Source organism: Arachis hypogaea, chromosome 7 (assembly GCF_003086295.3).
Source record: "Arachis hypogaea cultivar Tifrunner chromosome 7, arahy.Tifrunner.gnm2.J5K5, whole genome shotgun sequence".
Classification (NCBI taxonomy): domain Eukaryota; kingdom Viridiplantae; phylum Streptophyta; class Magnoliopsida; order Fabales; family Fabaceae; genus Arachis; species Arachis hypogaea.
In genome coordinates this window covers 10,589,150-10,611,780 of record NC_092042.1, presented here as the reverse complement: position 1 = coordinate 10,611,780, position 22,631 = coordinate 10,589,150, and the positions used below count along the sequence as shown (strand labels likewise).

Genomic DNA, 22,631 nt, shown 5'->3' with positions numbered 1-22,631 from the left:
TAATCTGCCATTCAAAAAACATTATCAAAGTTAAATTGTCTTAATGGCCAGCCTAAGAAAATTGCAATAGTTAGAATGACGGTCACTATGATTGGTCTAACAACTGGGAAATAGATTTGCTTGTAGTCTATCCTCTCTTTTTGATGAAAATTCTTACCTAGTAGTATCTCCCTATTTTGATTCTTTTTTATAGCAAAGACTCATTTGTTTCCCATAATGGTTGAGTTTTATGGTGGTTCAGTGAGAATTCAGGTTTGACACCGCTGTGATACTTGTATCTCTGCATCCATTGCCTTTTTTTCAATATGGACAGTTAAGGGATTGATTGACAATAGTTAAAGTATGATGTATAAGGTCAATGGTTTGTGTGACAAATGCCTTAGGTTTATGGATGTCTGCTTTTGATCCGGTGATCATAGAATGAGTATTTAAAGGTGTAATAGGAGGTAAATTTGTCTCAGGGTCAGTGATAGAAATGGGTGTGGGATGGTGTGATGGAGTTTGAGTTGGTAATGGTCGAAGGGCAGGCTAAGCAAGAGTAGTAAAAAGATCAGGTGATGCCAATATAAGAGGAGAAGTTGGAAAACAAGGTGACTGTGTAGAGAGTGAAAGTGATAAAGGATGATCAATTACAACTTTAATCAATTCTGCAATATATGCAACAGTCTCTATAGTAGATTGGATTGAAGAATCACAACATAGATTGATAAGGAAACAAATTCTCAATAAAAGTTACATGTCTTGCAAGATATATTTTACCATTCTTATTCATACATTTGTAACCTTTGTGGGTAGAATCATATCCAAAAAAGAGGCATAAGTCAGACTAATAATCAAATTTATGTCTATTATAAGGTCTTAAATAAGGAAAACAAGCACATCCAAAAATTTTTAAGAAGGCAAAGTCTGATTTATGATGAATAGAATTTCATAAGGACTCTTATTGTCTAAAACCTGTGTAGGCAATCTATTTATGATATAGATAGAGATAATAAATGCATCTTTCTAAAATTGGAAGGGAAGAGATACAGAAACAAGAAGGGATAGCCCCATTTCTGTGATATGTCTGTGTTTCCTTTCCACACTTCTTTGTTGGTGATGTGTGTAGGGACACGACTATTTATGATGAATGTCCTGAGTGTTAAAAAAATCAACAAATATTATAGATAAAAATTCACCTCCTTTATCAGTTTGTAAAGCCTTAATCTGGTGTCCTGTTTGTTTTTTCATAAGTCTTTTATAGTTTTGAAAAGCTAGTTACGATTGAGATTTATAATCAAGAAAGAAGATAATTGTAAATTTAGAAAAATCATCAACAAAGCATGCATAATATCTAAATCTATTTCTGGAATTAACCAGGACAGGTCCTCAAAGATCAGCAAAAACACATTCTAATGGTTGATGATATGTAGTTTGAGTTTCATTAAAGTAAAGTCTATGGATTTTAGCCAATAAAAAAATTTCACACATATATTGTAAAGATGATCCAGAATTAGAGATAGGAATAAAATACTGATTCATTACTATATGAACTGTTTTCATTGCAAAGTGGCCAAGTCTTTTATGCCACAAGATTGTATTATTACTATTCTAATTACAGGAACCGTTAAAAGCACAAAAATTACAGGGATTGGTTTCTTGATTGCTAATCTTATCTGACTTACATTGTATTAAAATAGAAGGATGATTATTACTAAAAGGTTTCTGAGAATAGGTAGAGTTGTAAGACAAAGCAGATTTCTCAGAAGCATGCCTAGAAACTCTAAGATTGTGAAAGGAATAGATCCCATTCCTAGCTATGCCCTGTAGGAGAAATTCTCTGGTAACCTGATCACGAATAAAGCAGAAATTGGGCCAGAATTCAAAAAAGACACCATTATTAGCTGCAAATTTGGAGTAAATTTTGAAAAATTTGGGGTACATGGAGTAAATTTTGTAATCGAAAAGTAACATTAGCATATGGATCATGCAAAATTGAAGAACCATAGTTTTAAATGGAAATACCTGACCCATTACCTACATACACTTGATCGGAGTCATTGTTGCTCGTAGTGGAAGTTAGCAAATTGGATGGATCGTGGGTCAAGTGACGGTTCGCAGTTGAATCTGCAAGCCAGGCAGCATCACTTATAGAGGAGGAAGAGCCTATGAGATACTCAGTTGGTAGATGGAAACTTGAATGGGGTGGTGGAGGTTGAGCATTAAGGTAGGGAGGCTGAGAAGATGAGGTACGGTTTCCAGAATTAGGGTTGAAAGACTGATCAAACCTATGATAGCAGTTTCATACCACATGACCCATCCTTCCACATAGTTGACACCGTATTCTTGTGTTATTGTTGTTGTATCCAAATCTACCTCCTCCTCTACTATTTATACCTCCACGTCCTCTTTTAAAAGCATTACCTCTGTTGGGATCAAAATTCTGAGAAAGGTTCTGCACATAATGGGCTACAGGCATGCCAGAGGTTGGTTTCTTGAAGCGTTCAAGCATTTTTTTATGGGAAAGTAAAAATGCTTCAGTCTCTATAATCCTAAAAGATCCTCTCTTTACTGTTACGAAAAAAATATACATTGTATATTTTTCAGAAAGACCCACAATAATAGCCTGAAGATAATCATCTTTTGGCACTTCATATCCCATAGCAAATAGAGCGTCAACAATTCTTCTAATTTTGGACAAGTAATCAGCAGCGAAACCTATTTTCTTGCACGATTTCAATTGGTTCTTGAGACTTTGAACATGAGCAGCGGAGGTTGCCTAAAAGTAATCATCAATGTCCGCCCATACTTCAAAAAATCTTAAGATGTGAATCACTTTGTTCTTGAAGCAATTAGTCATGAATGCAACGAGCCATGTTGTGAGGGTTCTATCTCTATGGCGCCAGATTTTGTATTCTTTGGATTCTGTTATCATTTTATTGGTAGCATCAGTTGTAAACTGTTCAACAATTTTGGAGGGGTCAAGATGACTTTCAAGACCAAGACTTTCAATAGTGAGAATTGCAAGGTACCTCCATGTAGTTTAGTTTTTTAGTAATTGGGAAAAAGGTTTTTTTTTGTTGAATCAAAAAGGATGATTTTCATTGTGGAGTTAAAACTAAGTAATAGGCTCTTAATACCATAAAAGATTTAGAGAATATAAGAAAGAACAGTAAGCTCAGCTCTATAAGAAAGAGCGGTGATATGTTGGAATGGCTCAAAAATGAAAATGCTATGCCTATGCATACCAAAGAAGACAGCAGAGGTGGTAGGGCAGCTCTTCATACAAGCAGAGTTAGTGGAGTAGAATGGAAAAAGCATTGCATGCCAATGGAAACAACTTCAATGGGAAGAATCAAGAAAGGAACTGAAAGAGGAAGTGTTGAAATTTGAAGGACAAGCTTCATCCTATAAAACTGACCTCACAACATCAATTAAAGTTAAGAAAAACAGAGTGATACAAGAGTATCATCTCAAAACACTTGAACTGAAATTTTTTTCCTTCAATTTGTGCTTCATTTAAGATTTTTTTTGTTATGCGTATCTAACGTCATCTTTCTGCATTTGAGAAAAAAACTTATGATTGTAAGTTGAAAATATGAAAAAATCATGAGAGAAGAGGCAAGAGAGATGCATGAAAAAGCCAAAAAAAATGTTTCTATGTAATTTAGTTTTGTTGAACTAAGGTTTAATTCTCCTTGTCAAGTTGGGATAGCACTTAGTAGTTGATTGAACCAATGGGTTTCTTTTGCCAAGTTGGAACAGCACTTGGTGGTAATTAAGCTTGGGTATAAGATTAGAATTTAATACTAGATGAATTAAGTTTGTAATTCATTAGTAGTTGTGTATGTAATTTGATTTATTATAATGAAAATTTCACCATAATTGTGATGAAGATTGATCTAGATATAAATTTCATGGCACTTGGAAGATACATAATGGTCTCATTCTCTTCTTCCTCTCCTTGTTTATTTCTAGTTTTAGAAATAAAACGAAAAAATCTCCTACATAATTAACTTTCACAAAAAACAGAACAAAAGAAATTCACCTCTGATTTCAATTTGATTCAACCTCTCTCTTAAATTCTAGCAGTTACATAAAAAAGATTCCTTTTCATAAAGAAACAAAGACTGTGTTCATCACTTCTCTCTTTCTTTATATGAAATAAAAAATAAAATGTGAATTTTGCAGCTGCTTTGATGCCATTGAACTTATTGGTTCTGCTGTAAACTATAGATAGTCCATAACTCCTTATTATGTAAGTTTGAACCAAACCAATATAGAATTGTTATAACATAACTTCTCTGTTTTAGTTTCTAATTCAAAGTTAGTTAGTTCTCTTAGGTGCAAATCTCATAATTTATTTCTTTGAATTTAACCTGTGAAACAGAATTGTTCTTCGTTAAACTTACTTCTTAAATTTTTTTTTCTTTTTATGGTTAAATATGTTGAATGCTGTGATTTCTTGATATTTTAGGATAAATGTGGGTTGAATAAAGATTTTATAATTTATACTGTGCTGCTTCAATATTTCAATTAACTAGTTTAATTTATCCATGACAATGGTGCTTTAATTTGCTTTACAAAGATGAGGATGCATCTAAAAGCTGGCTGGTTATGCATCTAAATGCTTTACAAATATATTACGTTGATTTTCAAGTATATAAAAAGTATAATCAATTTTTAGTTGACATGAAATTTTCTAATAAAGATTATTTATAACATATAAACTTTTAATCCAATAGTTGATTGTTTTGAAAAGTTATACGAACTAAAAATTATTTCCCAAAATATTATTTAATTAGATCGATATTATTTTCATTTGATACTAACCCTTATATATACACACTCGAACCTCTCAAACTTGAAAATTTACTGCTTTAAAAACAAAACAAATGTTTTTAGAATAGTAGTCAGCAAAACAATTCTAATCTATAAATTCTAGTAGTTAGTCTTTAATTTGAATTGCACTCAACTATACTTGGAGTAAATTGAAAGCATACAAAAGGCAAAACTAAAGTCAATCTGTCCCAATTTCATCTGATTTGGAAGATAATGATTAATGAGAGACGAGTTACCCCTCTGAACTTTATGTATGAATTTATTTCCTATCAAATTACCCTATGATAAGAAGAGGAGAATTAAAAAGATGGGAATGAGAAGATGGTCCTAAAGGCTAAAGCCTAGTCGAAATACAGGTCTCCAAAACCATTTGACCACAAGTTTTTTGTTAGTAACAAATCTGATTGATTTATGACAACTCTGGATTTTTAGGATTTTGCTTTAATTTGGGATTCCATGCATGATGCATCATTAATTTGTAGCAACATTTATCGAATCTTTGCTTTAAAAGGCAATGCTCAGGTTCAGGGAATACAATCTTTGAGGCTTTCTTTTCTGCATATAAAGCATTATCCATGTATATCAACTCACGTGATGTCATCCATCAAATATAATAAAGCTGTCGACCAAATAAAGTTTAATAAAATTTGAGTTACTGCACTTTGATCATTGAATTAGCTTAGTGGGTAATATTTAGGCTGAATTTTTAATGATTTTATCTTATAAAACTGGGAGTTTAAATTAGAAAATAATGATACGATATATTTTGAAAAATATAATTTGTGTATCATGTTTTAATTTATTCACGTTTTTGTCATACCAATTCACATAAATTTATTAACATACGAATACAAACACTAAAATTATTAATAATAAAATAATAGAGATAAAATAAATGAATAATGATAATAAAAAAATAAATTATAAATTAAATCTAACTTTTAAATTTAAATAATATATAAAAAATTAATTAATAAATAAAATTTAAAAAATATTATTTAATAATTATTAAAAAATAAAAAAATGTTTTTTATTAGAAGTAATAAAAGTTTCAAACATTTTCAAACCATTTAACCAAAACCAAAAAAGTAAAAACCATATCCTATCAAAGTTAGAAAAAATAGATCAAATTAGAAAAAGAATTTGTGTGTTATTGAGTGTATTTAAGTTGTCTATTCGAAGTTGTCTATCAAATTGTCTATTCGTCTGAAATGATACAATATAAAGGATATTTATAAGTACTAAGAGAATCATAATAATAAGGACGTCCTATAATAAATATCCAGAAAAAATTGCATAAATTGATAAAACAGGTGCAGACGGAACTGCCGGAAGGAAGCGCAGATGGAACTGTGAGAGCAAAAACTATATGATTTCTTCATGAGAATAGGTAAACAGCGCATGACAATGGTGTTTGATCATTCAACTCGAAAAAAATACAAAACAGAAAAATAGGCTAGTCGGTGAGGTGAAAAAACAGCAAAGGAGTGACAAAAGGGAAAGAATAATGGCATAGAAAAAAATACAAAAACTAGGGTGATTTTAAGAAAAAAATACAAGGAGCCATGACTCTGATACCATGTTAAAAAAAATAGACCAAACTGGAAAAAGAATTTGTATGTTATTGAGTATATTTAAGTTGTCTATTCGAAGTTGTCTATCAAGTTGTCTATTCAACTTGTCTGAAATAATACAATATAAAGGATATTTATAGGTACTAAGAAAATCGTAATAATAAGGACGTAATATCTTATAATAAATATTCAGATATACTAAATAATACTAATTGATCCTAATTATATTCTAACACTAACAAATACAATATAAAGCGAAACAATAAAAAAAAATCAATAGATAAAGTTTTAATTTATAGCGCATACATGGTGAATTTCATTAAATCCTTTTTTTTGAATATATATACCACAGTAAACAGGTTATTAAAACGAGGAATGCTACACATACAAGTCTTTTTGACTTACAAGTCTTATAAGTTACTACATATACGGGTCTTTTAATGCGTTATTCAACTGTTTCCTGTTTTCAAAGCGCTACACTCAAAACGGTTCTTCTTCTTCTTCCTCTTTCTCTTCCTCTTCCTCTTCCTCTTCTTCTTCTTTTTCTTCAATTTTTTTCGATTTTCCTGTTTTCAAAGCGCTACACTCAGAACGGTTCTTCTTCTTCTTCCTCTTCCTCTTCCTCTTCCTCTTCCTCTTCGGTTTTTTTTTTTCGATTTTCATGGTTTCTGAAATTAAGCTTTAAAATCGTTTTGAAGAAGAAGAAGCAGCAGAAGATGAGGAGAAAGAGAAAGAGTTCTAAATTATGCAACGAATTTTGAGTGTATTTCTTAAATCTTTTGGGTGTATTTTCGTAATCCTTTGGGTGTATTTCTATAATCCTTTTGAAGATAATGGAACTTCAGAAATACACCCAAACGATTACAGAAATACACCCAAACGGTTACAGGAATTCACCCAAAACGATTATAGAAATACACCCAAAGGATTACAGAAATACACCCAAAAGATTACAAAACTACACCCAAAGGATTTAAGAAATACACCCAAAATTCGTTGAAGTACATCTTATACATAATTCAAAACTCTTTCTCTTTCTCCTCCTCATCTTCTGCGCTTCTTCTTCTTCGAAAACAATTTCACCATGAAAAAAAAAACGAAAAAACAGAGAGAAAAGAACGTAAATGAAGAAGAAGAAGATGATGAAGACGAGGAAGAATAACGTGCAGAAACGAAAGAAAAGAAGAAGAAGAAGAGTAAGAGAAAGAAGAAGAAGAAGAAGGAGAAAGAGAAAGCAAAAAACGAAAGAAAAGAAGAAGGAGAAGACGAAGAGGAAGAAGAATAGTTCGAAGCGCGTTTTGAGTTAGTTTTAATTGAACTTGTAAGGTTTACAAGCTTTAATCGCTTGTATGCAAAGAATAACTCTATTAAAACTCCTTATATAGTAAACCAGATGACATTATTTTATTAAATTAATTGTATTAGATCCTCTCAGAATAATGATCGGCCGATTGCAAGAGAAAAAGGAGAATAATAACACTGGTTTTGATCCAATTTGTGTCATAATGTTTTATATTATTCAAATTTTATTTTTTTAATCATTAATTAATTATTAATATTTAAAAGTGTGAGTTAAAAAAAATTGAATTTATAACTAAAAGTGATAACTAAAAATAATAAATTTCGATAGTGTTTTAGTGGGCTAATGTTTTTTTATATTGATTAAATATATGTGTAATATATTGTTGTTGAAAAATTAGGTGTTTTTTTATATGATGTTTTATTTAAATCGAACGGTCCAATTTGTTTGATGAAAAAAATAAATTACAAATCGGAGAGTCCGATTTGCTTAAAGAAAAAAATAAACTCTAAATCGGAGGATCCGATTTATATTTTTTATTTTTTTTATTTGTTAAAATAAAAATCAGACGGTCCGATTTTAACATTAAATTTTTTTATTTATTTTCAAAATCACAAATCGGACCGTCCGATTTGTGATTGTTTGTTTAAAAAACAAAACAATACAAATAAATCGGTGTTTTCGATTTATATCATCCCATAGCTAAATAAAACACATCTCTTCTCACATCATATTATCATACACGTTCTCTCTCCCACACGAAAAATCAAAAGCGGTTTTAGTGTTTCTCTCGTGTCTCTGTCCTATCCCCTATGTTTCTAATTTATTAAGTTTTTGGGAAGCTATTTTTATTTGTATATACGTCCTCTAATTCCCATAGCTTGGCGAGGACAGTGACATCATGTACTTAACTTCCTGTAATATATTATTGTATTGTCTCTCAAGTGAATAGTCAATGATGTTGTGTGGACTATATATGATCAAATTTCCAAGATTTATAAAGTATGCTAACCCAATCTATTGATTAGGAAAAGGCTTAAATTGTTGTTGCATATTAATTCAAGGAAAAATTTAGGGGCTAGCAGTTTTATTGAATTTTGGCCAGCATGTAACCAGCAGAGGAAGGTGAGTCATTGGATGAAATTTCACACCAATCTCACACCATCAAATCATCATTGATGGCTAATTGATGGCTAACAATCACAAAAATTGATGGCCCCATAGCATTGTTCTTAATTCAACTAATGGGCATGTTTGAAAAAAGATAATTTTTTGGGACATCCACACAAATAAAGTTGCAACTATTGGTGTGGTGTGTGTATATATATATATATATATATATATATATATATATATATATATATATATATATATATATATATATATATATAAATAAAGTATGAACTAGCATTTCTTAGAGGATAATGTTTGTTGCACAACTAATAAAATTTATACTGAAGAATATAATCATCATTATACTTTGGTTTATCTATATAACTTAAATCTCCATTTACATAATTTAACCTAAGATAATTTTGAGCTTTTGATATGAGAATGATTTTATTCTTTTGGTTGGCAATCCGTCCTTGTCATCACCTCAAGCAAATCAGTAGTCCTAAGTGGCATCAGCTAATTAAAATATTTTTCTTTTTCTTTTTTTTTTTTAAAGAAAAGAGTTGACAGATTTCATTGATATCTTCTCATGAGTTGAAGTATGTAGCGTCCTTGCATGATGGAAACAAAGCAGAGAGTAATGGCAGGCACAAAGAAAGAAAAATTCAAGTCTTGGTCCCAATGATAGATTCAGCAGCTGGTGAAGGGTGTCCATCAATATTAGACCTAAGAATATAATGCTACATAATAATAGATATAATTATAATAATTATATAGTTCTATCTATGGAATCTTCTTTGAAGACCAATACACCCATTGTAGCCTAGCTTTGGGGCATTGCCTGATTGTGATGCTTGCTTGATAGATCCCCACTATAAAGAACCTATCTAGGAAGCTTATATTACACACATGAGATTGAAAATATTTCAATCTCATGCCATTTTCTGATACCTTTCTTTTGAGACAAAATATTTTTAATATTTGTTTTATTTAAAAATTAAAGATAATAAAAATAGAGATAAAATTATATATATTTACCAAAAGAAAAAAGATACAGTGTGGCATCTTAGTCTTATTTTAATATTTATTTGTTTATTTACATACTCATGGATCCAATATATATATATATATATATATATATATATATATATATATATATATATATATATATATTATTTGTCTTTTCTATTTTTATTGAGTAATTATGGTATTTTTTTATAGATGAATTTTATCCAATTTTTTCTAAAATAACATGTAAATTATTTTTTATAATACGAGACGTTTTAATTAGATGATTACTTTTAACTTGAATTAATTTAGTCTAACGAGAATAGATTCACATTTCTCCTAATGAATCTCCGAGTTTCCATGGCGAAGCAGAAGCATGTGGCTCCTCTCGAAGACTCTGACCGTGAAGAAGAAGGAAACTAAACCTTTTTTAAAAGTTTCTAGCCAATTACTTTAATAATGGATGTGGCAGTGTGGTTATAGTAGCATTAGCAGATATTTTTGTTGATTTTTTTTTTTACACAATTTGACACTTAAATCCATTCAAACATTTATAGAATTTGAGGTTGATCTTGACTCCTATACATGGCAATCTATGCATAAGGTTATTGGTTATGTGGAGCAGAAAGAACAGTATTTAGTTTAATCTCAATTCCACTTGTTTTTTCTTCTATGAAAAATATAATTCTGAATCAAAATATGTAAAGGTGTAATTTTTAATTTATTTTTAATTACAAAATGATCTAACTATAATTAAAATAATATTTAATTATAAAATAATATATTAAAAAAAGTAATTTATATGTTATTTCAAAAAATGTAGGATAGAATTTACTTTTTTTATAATATTGTTAAATCAAAGTAAATAAATAATAGGTAAAGCATGTTTTTAATTTTATTCCTTTCTATCTTTAATATTTAATTTTTAAAATTTTAATTAATATTTATTGCTTTCACTATTTTTATTTTTTAATAATATATAAGTGTTATAACATATGTCCTTATTAGCTTTGTTTAATTTATTTATTATCTTTTATATATTATGTATTCTTTATGTACTCTTATTATAAAAAGGAATTACAACAAGTTAACCTACATTTATATAAAAAAATAATCTAGAGTTAACAATAACTAAGGGCTAAGCAACTTATATCCTTTAAATGATGTGCCATAATTATTCCAATGACAATGACTAATATGATAATACTAAGGACTAAGCAAATTTTTACCCGATAGACTATCTTATACTCAATTATCTACTACCAACCTATCTAACATGCTTCTTGTTAATTTTATAACTAGAAATGTTTTTAACTTGTCAAGAATATTACAAATAAAAGAGCCACAAAAAATAAAAAATAGTTTCTATCTTACTTAAAAAAGAATTAAGGACAATATCCTCATATCCTACTATATTTAATATAACTGATGTAAAATAAAAAATATTTACAAATTTTTTTATAGAAAAATTCTTAAATTTCTCCGTCATATACATTGTAATTTCAACTGAAAAATAAAATAAAAAACACACTAAAACTAACATAAAAGATAAGACAGTAGTATGTTCTTGAAATTAAATAAAAAAACAAATAATTAGTAATTAAATAATAAACTTTAATAATAAATAAATTAAAAATATGTAAATAGTAACGCTAAAGAATTATATGTTAGTTATATTTAGAAAAAAATATTTTAATTATATATTTATTAATTATTAAGATTATTTTTTATTAGTTTAATATTGATAAAAATTAATTATGATAAAAGTACATAAAGAGTACATAAAATTAAAAATTAGATGTTCAATAATTTTCTTAAAGACACTATTCATATGTTTATGGCAAAGTAACTATATTATATACATCAAAATTAATCTATTAATATAAAATATACGTTAAAATATAAACACATACTCATCTATCTAATATGCTTTTTGCTAATTTTTTAACAAAGTATGTTTTTAACTTTTTAAGAAAGGATCTCATGAAACTTTCAAGAATATTATAAATAAAAGGACAATAAAAAAATTCTTATTTTACTTAATAAAGAATTAGAGACAATATCTTCCTATCTTACTATACTTAATGTAATAGATATAAAATAAAGAGTATCTACAAATTTTTTTATTTGTAGAAAAAATCTTAAACCTTTTCGTCATATAAAATGTAATCTCAACTAAAAAATAAAATAGAAAATACACTAAAACTAATACAAAGAATAAGTAGGTAGTATGTCCCTAAAATTAAATAAAAAAATAATTAGTAATTAAATTATAAACTTTAATAATAAATAAATTAAAAATATATAAACAGTAACGTTAAAGAATCAAATGTTAGTTATATTTATAAAAATATTTTAATTATATATTTATTAATTATCTAAATTTTTTTATTAGTTTAATATTAATAGAAATTAATTATAATAGGAGTACATAAAAAGTACAGAAGGTTAAAAATTAGATATTCAACAATTTTCTTAAAGACACAGTTCATATACATATGTCAAAATAACTATATTGTATTTACACCAAAATTAGTCTATTAGTATAAAATATATGTTAAAATGTAAATATACATCTATCTGTTTAGTATGCTTTTTGCTCATTTTATAATTAGGTATGTTTCTAACTTTTCAAGAAAGTATTTAATGAAACTTTCAAGAATATTATAAACAAAAAGATAAGAAAGAAATAAAAAATAGTTTCTATTTTACTTAATAAAAAACTACAGATAATATCCTCTTATCCTATTGTATTTAATGTAACTGATGTAAAATAAAAAGTATCTACAAATTTTTTATAGAAAAACTTTTAAAATTTTTCGTCATATAAATTATAATCCCAATCCAAAAAAATAAAGTAAAAGACACGTTAAAACTAACACAAAAAATAAGGCAGTAGCATGTCCCTGAAATTAAATAAAAAAATAAATAATTAATAATTAAATCTTAAACTTATAAATAGTAACGTTAAAGAATCATGTTAGTTATATCTAGAAAAATATTTTAATTATATATTTATTAATTATTTAAATTATTTTTTATTAGTTTAATATTAATAAAAATTAATTATAATATAAGTACATAAAGAGTACATAAGATTAAAAATTAGATGGTCAATAATTTTCTTAAAAGCACCACTCATATTAATATAAAATTAACTACTAAAATTAGTATATTAATATACGATATATGTTAAAATATTAATACACACCCACCTATCTAATATATTTTTACTAATTTTGTAACTATTTATATTTCTAGCTCTTGAAGAAAGTATCTCATAAAGCTTTCAAAAATATTATAAGGATTTAGATCCTCTAAAGTTTGAATTGTGATTTTTTATCATTGATTTTATAGATAGGACTAAGAATAAATATGAAAGAAAAACTATTATAGGGTAGAAGATTACACTTTACTCTTTAAAGTAAAATTTAAATTTTAGAAGATTCAAATCCTTATAAATAAAAGGACAACAAAAAAAAAAATAAAAAAATAGACCAATTGCATATCAGAAGTACTCCCATTATAAAAAAAATTTACAATAAATAAGTCTACATTTACTATTGATAAAAAAAATAATTTAGAGTTGGGCTCCTCCACGTTCAGTAGCTTAAAGTGCATATTTCAACTTTCTTTATCTGGATCATCCACTTTTTTTTTATAGGAGATTCCAAATGAAATCCCTTCTTCCTATTTTTTATTTTCAATGAAGATGACTGGAAGATGACTTTCTAGGAACAACTTCAGCAGCAATCTTGAGCACATCTTCAAGAACATACTCACTTGTCATCTCGACTGAGAATTGGAGAAAAGATATTTAGGGATTAGAGATTGTGTTTGAGCGGAAAAAAAATCGGCAGATGAGTTGTTTTTAAGTAGTGTTGTCTGTGGTATCCAACTCTTTCGAGATTTTTTTACTATAATTAAATTAAGTGGAGAGAGATTTGCAATCTAGATAACCAAAATTTTTGAGTATGTTCATCGTATTTCCGCTGATAAATGTGAGTTTTCGAATTAGAGTGTACTACTTCCATTTTCAAGAAGTACTTGAGATCACCAAAATTTTTTATTTTGAATTAGGGGTCTTGCTATAATGTAAAAGTTCATAATATTTTACACATGTAAAAAACACGTGTTGCTTAATCATTTGTTATAGAGAACTCAAACATATTTGTTCCGTATATTATTTGACAGATGAAGTCAGACTTTGGAAAGAAAAAACTGAAGACTACTAGGAGGTGGTCAGATGTTAATTAAAAAATTGCAGTGGATTAAAAATTAACTAATTAATTTATTAAATGGTATAAACGGCCTTAAATCATTGTTTTTATATATTGTGGATTGTGGGTTGTAATTATTTTTTACGGTGGGTGTATATTATGTTTTTTTTTATGGGTTAAATTTATTGTAGTTTATATTTGTTATTGTTGCATTGTACTATTTGAGAAAAAAAATTTTATAATTATATTTATTATTATAAAATATAATAAAATTTCAAATTATGTCACAAATAAATTAAAAACTAAAATAATCATTTAAATAATAACATATAAGTTAAATAATTATTTAAACAATAGCTTGTTAATAATGTAATATATAATTATATTTATTATTATAAAATATAATAAAATTTTAAATTATGTCACAAATAAATTAGAAACTAAAATAACTTTTTAAATAATAATATATAAGTTAAATAATTATTTAAACAATAACCTGTTAATAATGTAATATTACAGCAAAATTAAAATAATAATTAAATATAATTTTAAAATTAATTCATGAAAAAAATTAAAATGTCACTAATAAAAGTAGTAATAAAACTATATACACACAACATATTACTATATCTTTGAATATAATTTTTTCTTTGATTTTGTAATAAAATTAATCACGCGAATAAGAGAAGAAGAAATGTACAATAAGACATAAAATTTAATTTTCTCCACATATATAAAATAACTCACTTCATTAGCGTTTAGTGATTAAGTGTTAGTGTTGCAAGTGTGAGAAGTGTTGAAGTTAGTCTCACATCAAAGAAAGCAAGGAAGAGTGAGGAGTTTATAAGATGAGAGGCCCATTAACTTGACACCTTAAGGTTTTGAGTTGGATGTGGTGTCTTCTCATGTTATGTTCTCTCACTTGATTCCTCCCCGAAATTTCTACGGTTGTCGAGAGCTCTCCACGGTTGGCCAACATTAAGGAGTGAAAGGATTTAGAATAAGGAGGTAGAATATATGGTGATTAGGGTATATTATGATTTAAGATTTAGGATTTGGTATCTTAGGAGTTAGGGTTGAGAATTTCTGTATGTGATGAGTATAGTATAAGGTTTAGAGTTTGAGTTTTAGAATTAAGATTTATGGTTTAAAATTTAGAATTTATGATTTTATAGTTTATGATTTAGAGTTTATAGTTTAGGGTATAGAATTTAGTATTTAGGATTTAGAGTTTATTTTTTTATTTAGGATTTATAGTTTTAAGGTGTAGAATTTGAAATTTAGGGTATAAAATTTTATGGTGTATGATTTTAGTGTTTAAGCGATATCTATAAAATTATTTTAATTGAGAATTTAATTATGATAAAAAATAACGTACAATTATGTTGATAGAGACTAATTATGAACAATTGTTATATTATTATTAATTTTATTATTTGTATTTAATTTTGGTCTTTTTTGTTAATTAATTAAATAATTATTATATAATCTATAAAATACATAATATGGAGGTGAAAGGTTTGGTATTACGTAATAATATAAATTAAAAGCGCGTATAATACCTGTTAATTTACCAATAATGAAGATAAATACATTAAAATTTTTTTTATGATATATTCTATATTTGCAACGATAACTTAAAATTTCTAGATTTGTGTGCTGTGTGTGAAAATAAATTTTCATTAACATGCAATTATAAAATACTTTTATAATCCACTGTGTTAAATTTATTAAATAATTTTGCATAAAAATTATTTTTAATTTTAATCATTAGCACTCTTTATAGATTTTATTGTAGATTGATTAAAAAAACATATGCGACCTACCAATCCTGCAATCATAGTTTTCTAGAATCCTCGTGAAGTTGTTAATCCAATACACATTTTTATATTGGACAAATGTCAAATTTTTAAATAAGACACGTAGATTATATACATGTAGAATGAATCTTTCTTCTACACAGTAACAAAACCCTTGAATTAATCATCCAAAATCTGCTTGATGAAATTGATTTCACTAATGTTATCGTCGGTTAAAATCAAATTATCTACATATACTAGGATGGCAGTGATGTCTTCGTAAGTTTTCTTGATGAAGAAAGAGTGATCATAAAAAAACTGTTTATAACCAACATCAACAAGAATATGAGTGAGCTTAATATTCGATTGTCTACTTGCCTGCTCAAGTCCATATAAAGACTTTTGCAATTTACGGACCAAACTTGGTTGTGACACATCCAAATGGGGTGGTATCCGCATATAAACTTCCTTGTCCAAATCTCCATAAAGGAAGGCAATGTTGATGTCCAACTGTTTCAAATGCCATTTCTTTGCCGGTGCCAATACCAAAACTATTCGTAGAGTAGTCATTTTGACAACTGGATTAAATGTATCACCATAATCCACTCCTTGCACTTGGGTGAATTATTTTGCAACTAGCCTGGTTTGTGCCTTTCTATGGTACCATCAGGATTGAATTTTATCCGAAAAATTCATTTGCAACCCACAACTTTCTTGCCTTTTGGGAGTTTAGTGAGACACCAAATCCTGTTCTGATCCAGAACTACCAATTCAACTTGAATTGCCTTTCTCCAGCATTCATGTGTAGCCGCTTTCTCATAGGTGCTAGGTTCTAAATTTGAGGTGATGGCTAGAGAAATGGACTTATATTCTGGATTTAGTTTATCATAGACAAGTATTGTGAGATAGGATATAAAGTGTTAGAGTTGGCAAAGTTGCTAGAATGCATTATGTCGGTTATCATATAATAGTACTCCTTCAAATAAGCAAGCGATCTCTTGACTCTTTCAGATTTTCTAGTCATACAGTCATGCGGGATGCTGTAGTTTTGTGATGCATGTACAATGTTAGTGTGTGGTGTGCTAATGGGTGCAATGGTATGTGAAAAAATTGGTGAATACATTGAGATTGAGAGATGTTCACTTGAATCTGTAAGTGTGGTATGTGTAGGTGATGGTAAATGATGTGTGGATGGTGTATCATATTGAAAAAGGTCAATGCATTGTGGAGTAAGAGTGGGTGTCGCAATTTCGGCTTGTGGAATGTGAAAATAGAAAATGATAAGTTTCATAAAAAGTTACATTTCTAGATATGAAAATTTCTTTTGACTTTAAATCAATAAATCGAAAACCCTTTGTTCCAAATTTGAAATCGAAAAAGGCTGCTTTTATGGCTCTTGGGTCCAATTTTGTTATTGAATTTGTTAATGTAGAGATATATGCAGCAAGAGAACCAAATACTCTTAAATATGAAAGATTGGGTAATGTATCATACAAAAATTTATAAGGACTGACATTATCCAATTTTGTGTTGTCTAGCCTATTAATTAGGTGAATAGTGTGAGCAACTGCGCATTGTCAAAATCAAAGTAAAATTTCTTATTGAAATACAGTGCTCTAGAACCACCTAAAATGTGCTAATATTTTCGCTCTACAATTTTATTTTGCTCTGGTGTTTTTACACAAGAAGTTTAGTGTAAAATGCCAGTTGATGTAAAATAGGACTTTAGAGTGAATTCTTGTCTATTGTCAATTCTTATACATTTAACTTATTTTTCAAATTGTATTTTGACAAAATTCACAAAGTTAATAACCAATTGTGATGCCTTCATTGTAAGGGACAGATATGGGACTCCAGATATCCATATGAACTAAGTCAAAATAATTCTTTATTTCAGTTGTGCTAAGATCAAAAGATAGTTTCTTTTATTTTACAAAATGACATGAGCCACAAGAAAATGTTAAAGTAGTGCCTATAAAAGGATAATCTTTTTTCATTAAAATCAGTCTATGCATAGGTGGTATATGTCCTAATTTAAGATGCCAAATGTAACATCCTAACTATTAAAATGTCACATTTTCGGATGCGCTACTTTGATAGCTCAGGTATTAAGATGACTCTTAAAATATTTAATACTAAAATACGAGTCTGTTTAAAAACTTAAACCGAATTACTACTCAAAAGACTTTTAAATAGATAACTTACATCCATACAAATATCAATACTTACAAGGGATACTTATATATATATATATATATATATATATATATATATATATATATATATATATATATATATATATATATTAATTTTACAAGCATTACATAATCAAATACCTATCCCTCTTATAAAAACTCGTAAAGATAAAAGGTGAGGGAAAAAGTAACTAATACAACACACTCATCGTGTAAAACAAAAGATGAGTAAATAAGCTCTTCCGAACTTCGCCACCCATAACCTGAAAAAAGAAAGACCTGTAGGGGAGTGAGAACATCGTCCTCAAAAGGATTCTCACTATAGAGTTATAGAATTATTATAATAGGATACGTAAAAATAAAAACTGTTTTAAAGTACAGTGATTGTTACCCGCCTTATGTATCTTTTCAAAACCATAGATCCACATTCAAAATTCGAAATCTTTTTTTTTTAAAAGAGAAATCTATTAATTCTCCAAAAATCCAAATCTTTTTAAAAGAGCTTTTCCTAGGCAATATGAATGACCAAACTGTTTCAAGCATAGGTTCATTAAGTCTATGCTGAACCAATTTAGTTTTTCATACTTTACTAAACTAAAAACACAAACCATTCACGGGCTTCGGCCCATCACATAATCAATCACGGCCATAGGCCCAAACATTTCAATCAACAATCAATCCACCACAATCCAACCTGTTTTCAGTTACAAACACAATCAAGCAGTTATATCAATTAGAGCAATTAGTAATTAGACATAATTATTCACGTAGGCAAACCAATTACAATATGCACATCAAACAATGTCACGTAGATGCATATGATGAATGTCTGCCCTATGACTGATAAGTCTCATCTGTCGATTATCAAGCCAACCTGACAAGTCTGGTTTGCTAAACCCTTGAACTGTCCTCTGACGCGCATCCCCATGAGTTTATGCATAGCTTTTTCTCATATATATATATATATATATATATATATATATATATATATATATATATATATATATATATATATATATATATATATATATATATATATATATATATATATATATATATCAAATCGCTCAATAGGGGTACCATTCTCAGGAATTTATACGTGCCCGGTCATCTTTACGTTGTAGGGTCAACAGAGTATACAGTCTCAACCTGGAACACGTGGTGGCAAGCCATAGTACTTTACCCATGGAAGCTCGTATCTCAGATAAAAGAAATGCAAAGGCCACATATTCATTTATTCATCATCATTTCCGCACTTCATTACAATTCACATCAAATCAATCATCATTCAAGTCATAAGTTACTTTTTCTCAAATTTCTTTACTTTGAAAGTCATCCGTTTAATTATTTTAAATTAGAGTTATTAATTAACAACCTTGGCAAAGACTCAAGACTCTAGGGAAGAATAGCCTACCTCATTTCTTAAATTCTTTAGAAATTTTTGAAATCATAGTTACTTAATTTGAAGTTAATTGAGATAGAGACTTAAAACAAAAACCAAAGCATGTTTAAAACACTAAGTTCCAAATCAATTCTATTTCATTCTTAAATCGGTAACCTTCCCAAAGGCCCAAAATTGTTTAGTCTTGCTAAATTAAAATTTAAAGAGTACTTTAAAAACAAAACGAACTTAATTAATCAAAGTTCAATTTCTTTTAAAATCCACTAAAAATTCTTCCAAAAGTACTTCTTTAATTAAACTTCAAAACATCGATTCTTTCATATTTAAATCAATCTTAAAACATAAACTTCCCATAAACAGATTAAACTTGAAACATCTATTTCTTAATAAATCAAAAACCAAGCAATGGAACCTCTCAAATTTATTCTTTTTCTAAATCACATTTTAATACAGAATCTTAATTTTCATGAAAATTTGGCAGCATCTCTCCTAAAATTTGGGCTTTGCCACCCTTTTCGGGTCCAAACCAAACCATTATGTAGCCCCTTCCACGACTCAAAATCAAATCAGTTTAATTTCAAAAATTCATATTTCAAGAAACAACTTTAAATTCAAATCATTTTCAATGAACCAAACTCGTTTCCAAAACTTTAAAGATTTAATTTAACAAAACCAAACAATAATCCATCAAACAATAGTCATATTCATCCAAAATAGCCAGACAATACATAAGACTTACATAATCACCAGAAATTGTATTTATCACATCCATATCTATTTATAACAATTCCAAAGTATAAAATAAGATGTTTTAGAAAATCACCCCTACCTCGAAAAGTCGAACCCATAAGTTAAATGCATCACAACAACCCTTTCTCTCAGCCCGAAATCAACTGCAGCTTCATCCATAGGTCTGCTCACTTTCGCAATAGCAGAAACAACTTTAATCTAAAAAGGCAATCTCAATAACTCAATCCTAAAACATAAATATCGCAGAAGCCTTAATTACATATAACAGAAAATTAACAGTGGGTTCGAAATAAAGTACACTTACGATAACAGCAGAACAGAGCAGCTGCAATCCCGAGCTGACCTGGCGGCAGCTTCGACAGTGGCTAGAAACTCCGATGGTTCAACGGCAACCTTAAATTGACATGCAATTCCTTGGAACTCGACCCTACGGTTCCAAAATCTCAGAAACTCTAACAGCCTATAACAGAATATTGATTTCAACAGCTCAAAAACGAAATGCTTACCAAGGAGACAGGGATTTCATCGGCGGTTACCGACAACAGCGGTTGTGGCGGTGGTGTAGGCAGCGGATGAAAGAACGCATGGCAGTGACTGCGAACCCAGCACGACTTCCTCCCCTCCATCACGTTCTGGTCCTCCTCTTCCGACGTGCACGGGGACGGCAACGGCGGTGACTGGCGCAACGGCGGTGCCTAAACGCGGCTCCTCCAGCTCGCGTCTCCGGCAGCAACAACTCCCCCTCCTCACGTGGTTCTCTCCTTCAACTCCGATCTTTCCCCGCGCAGAGACGACGACCATTTGGGATGAGGACGACGGTGGCGGCGATAGTAAGACGTGAGGCAGCTTCTCTCCTTCTAGTCACGGTCTCTCTCTTTCTCTCTCCCTCTCTCTCTCTCTCAGTGACTCGACGGCGACGGCAGCTCCTAGCCCCGCTGGCACCGTCCCCTTCCCTTCCCCCTCTTCTTCTCAACTCTCCCTTCCTCTCGTGCCCCCCTTCTTCTTTCTTTCCCTTTCTTTGTTTCTTTCTTCTGTAGGTTAGGTTAGGAAAACAAAATGAATGGCGGCTAGGGTTAGTTTAAGGGGGTTAGGGTTAATTTGGTTAAAGTTAGGGTTTAGATATTGTTTGGGAATATTTGGCTTTAGTAATTTTAATCAAATTAGGATATATTTTATTAATTTTAAATCTAATTTAATCATTAAAATTACTTTAGAAATATTATTTAATTATCAATTTGCTACTTAGCATTTAATTAGGTATTCTAATTTTTTTATTAAAAAATAATGTGATTAATTTTTTTGCTTATAAAAATTAAAGTATTAAATTTCGAAATCTCAATTATTCAACTAAATCGTATAAAATTCTTATTCTTTTACAACGGTTAAGTTGTATAATTTAAATATAGAAAATTATTCAATAATTATAAGATTAAGTAAAATTTTTAATTTAATTATTAAAACTTGATTTAAATACTTTTAATAAAATAATTTCTATAAATAAAATCTTTAATAAATAAATAAATTGAAATTAACTCATAATAATATTTTTAAAAAATTCTGGATCTTACACCAAATTTATTGTGCTCAGTGTGTGAAGGTGCTATAATATGAGTAGTGGTAGTACCGGCTATCAATGAAGCTTACTTTATTGAAGGGGTGAAAGTGAAAGCCTTCTAGTTCTTTACTCATTGTATATAGCCTATTTTCGCACTCAACAATGCCTATTATCTTCGATGTAAATTGATCCTATATCTCACAACACTTATTATTGATTAACATTTGACAATGTAAGTTTGAAGTTAATTTTGACATATAAATTAATTTGAAATCAAAAGAGGTAATGTACAAAATATTTTTGAGAAAAAATTTTTTAGAAAATGTGATTGTGCCAATAATGATGTTCACAGTTTTGATTCCATTTGACAATATCACATTTTTTGGAACAATATTTTAAAAACTTGCAAAATCTTTTAAGTTAAAAGTCATATGATCTATCGTACCGGAGTTTTCGACTCATAGTACATATTTTAGAGTTATAATACTCATAATTCTTGCATTAAATTGTAATACAATGATTTCACCGGAGTGGAGGTCTAAATATAATTAACCTAGTTTGCATTATGAGGTTGTTACTGCACATTTTTTGTCTTTAATCAACTCCAACAAGGCACATTTTGTTCTGGAGTGAATTCAGAACTTGACATTCCAGTATTCTCTTGGAAACAATTGAGTTGGAAGTATTTGTCATTGAGTACATCAGCATGCTTTTCATTGATCATTTGATTGATTGACTTGATCTCTCTCACCCTCTTCCTTTGCCTCTGTTAGAGGAAGAATTGGGCACTTATGATGCATTTGTATTTTGAGTGAAATTGAACAAGATTTTATTGTTGTTCATGTTGGTTAGCTGTCTCTCTTGCCGTGTTAGCATAAAAAATATTGTGTTTAG

At 28.8% G+C, this 22,631-nt stretch overlaps 1 long non-coding RNA gene across 1 annotated transcript; it reads right to left on the bottom strand.

Moving 5' to 3' along the window:
• Positions 1 to 18,122: 18,122 nt before the first annotated feature.
• LOC140174550 (uncharacterized) lies at positions 18,123 to 21,203 on the bottom strand. The gene is made up of 4 exons (XR_011864264.1): positions 20,689 to 21,203; positions 20,487 to 20,609; positions 20,262 to 20,380; positions 18,123 to 18,309 (listed from the first exon to the last, which is right to left on the bottom strand). It is a non-coding gene; the product is annotated as an uncharacterized lncRNA (long non-coding RNA).
• Positions 21,204 to 22,631: the final 1,428 nt, after the last annotated feature.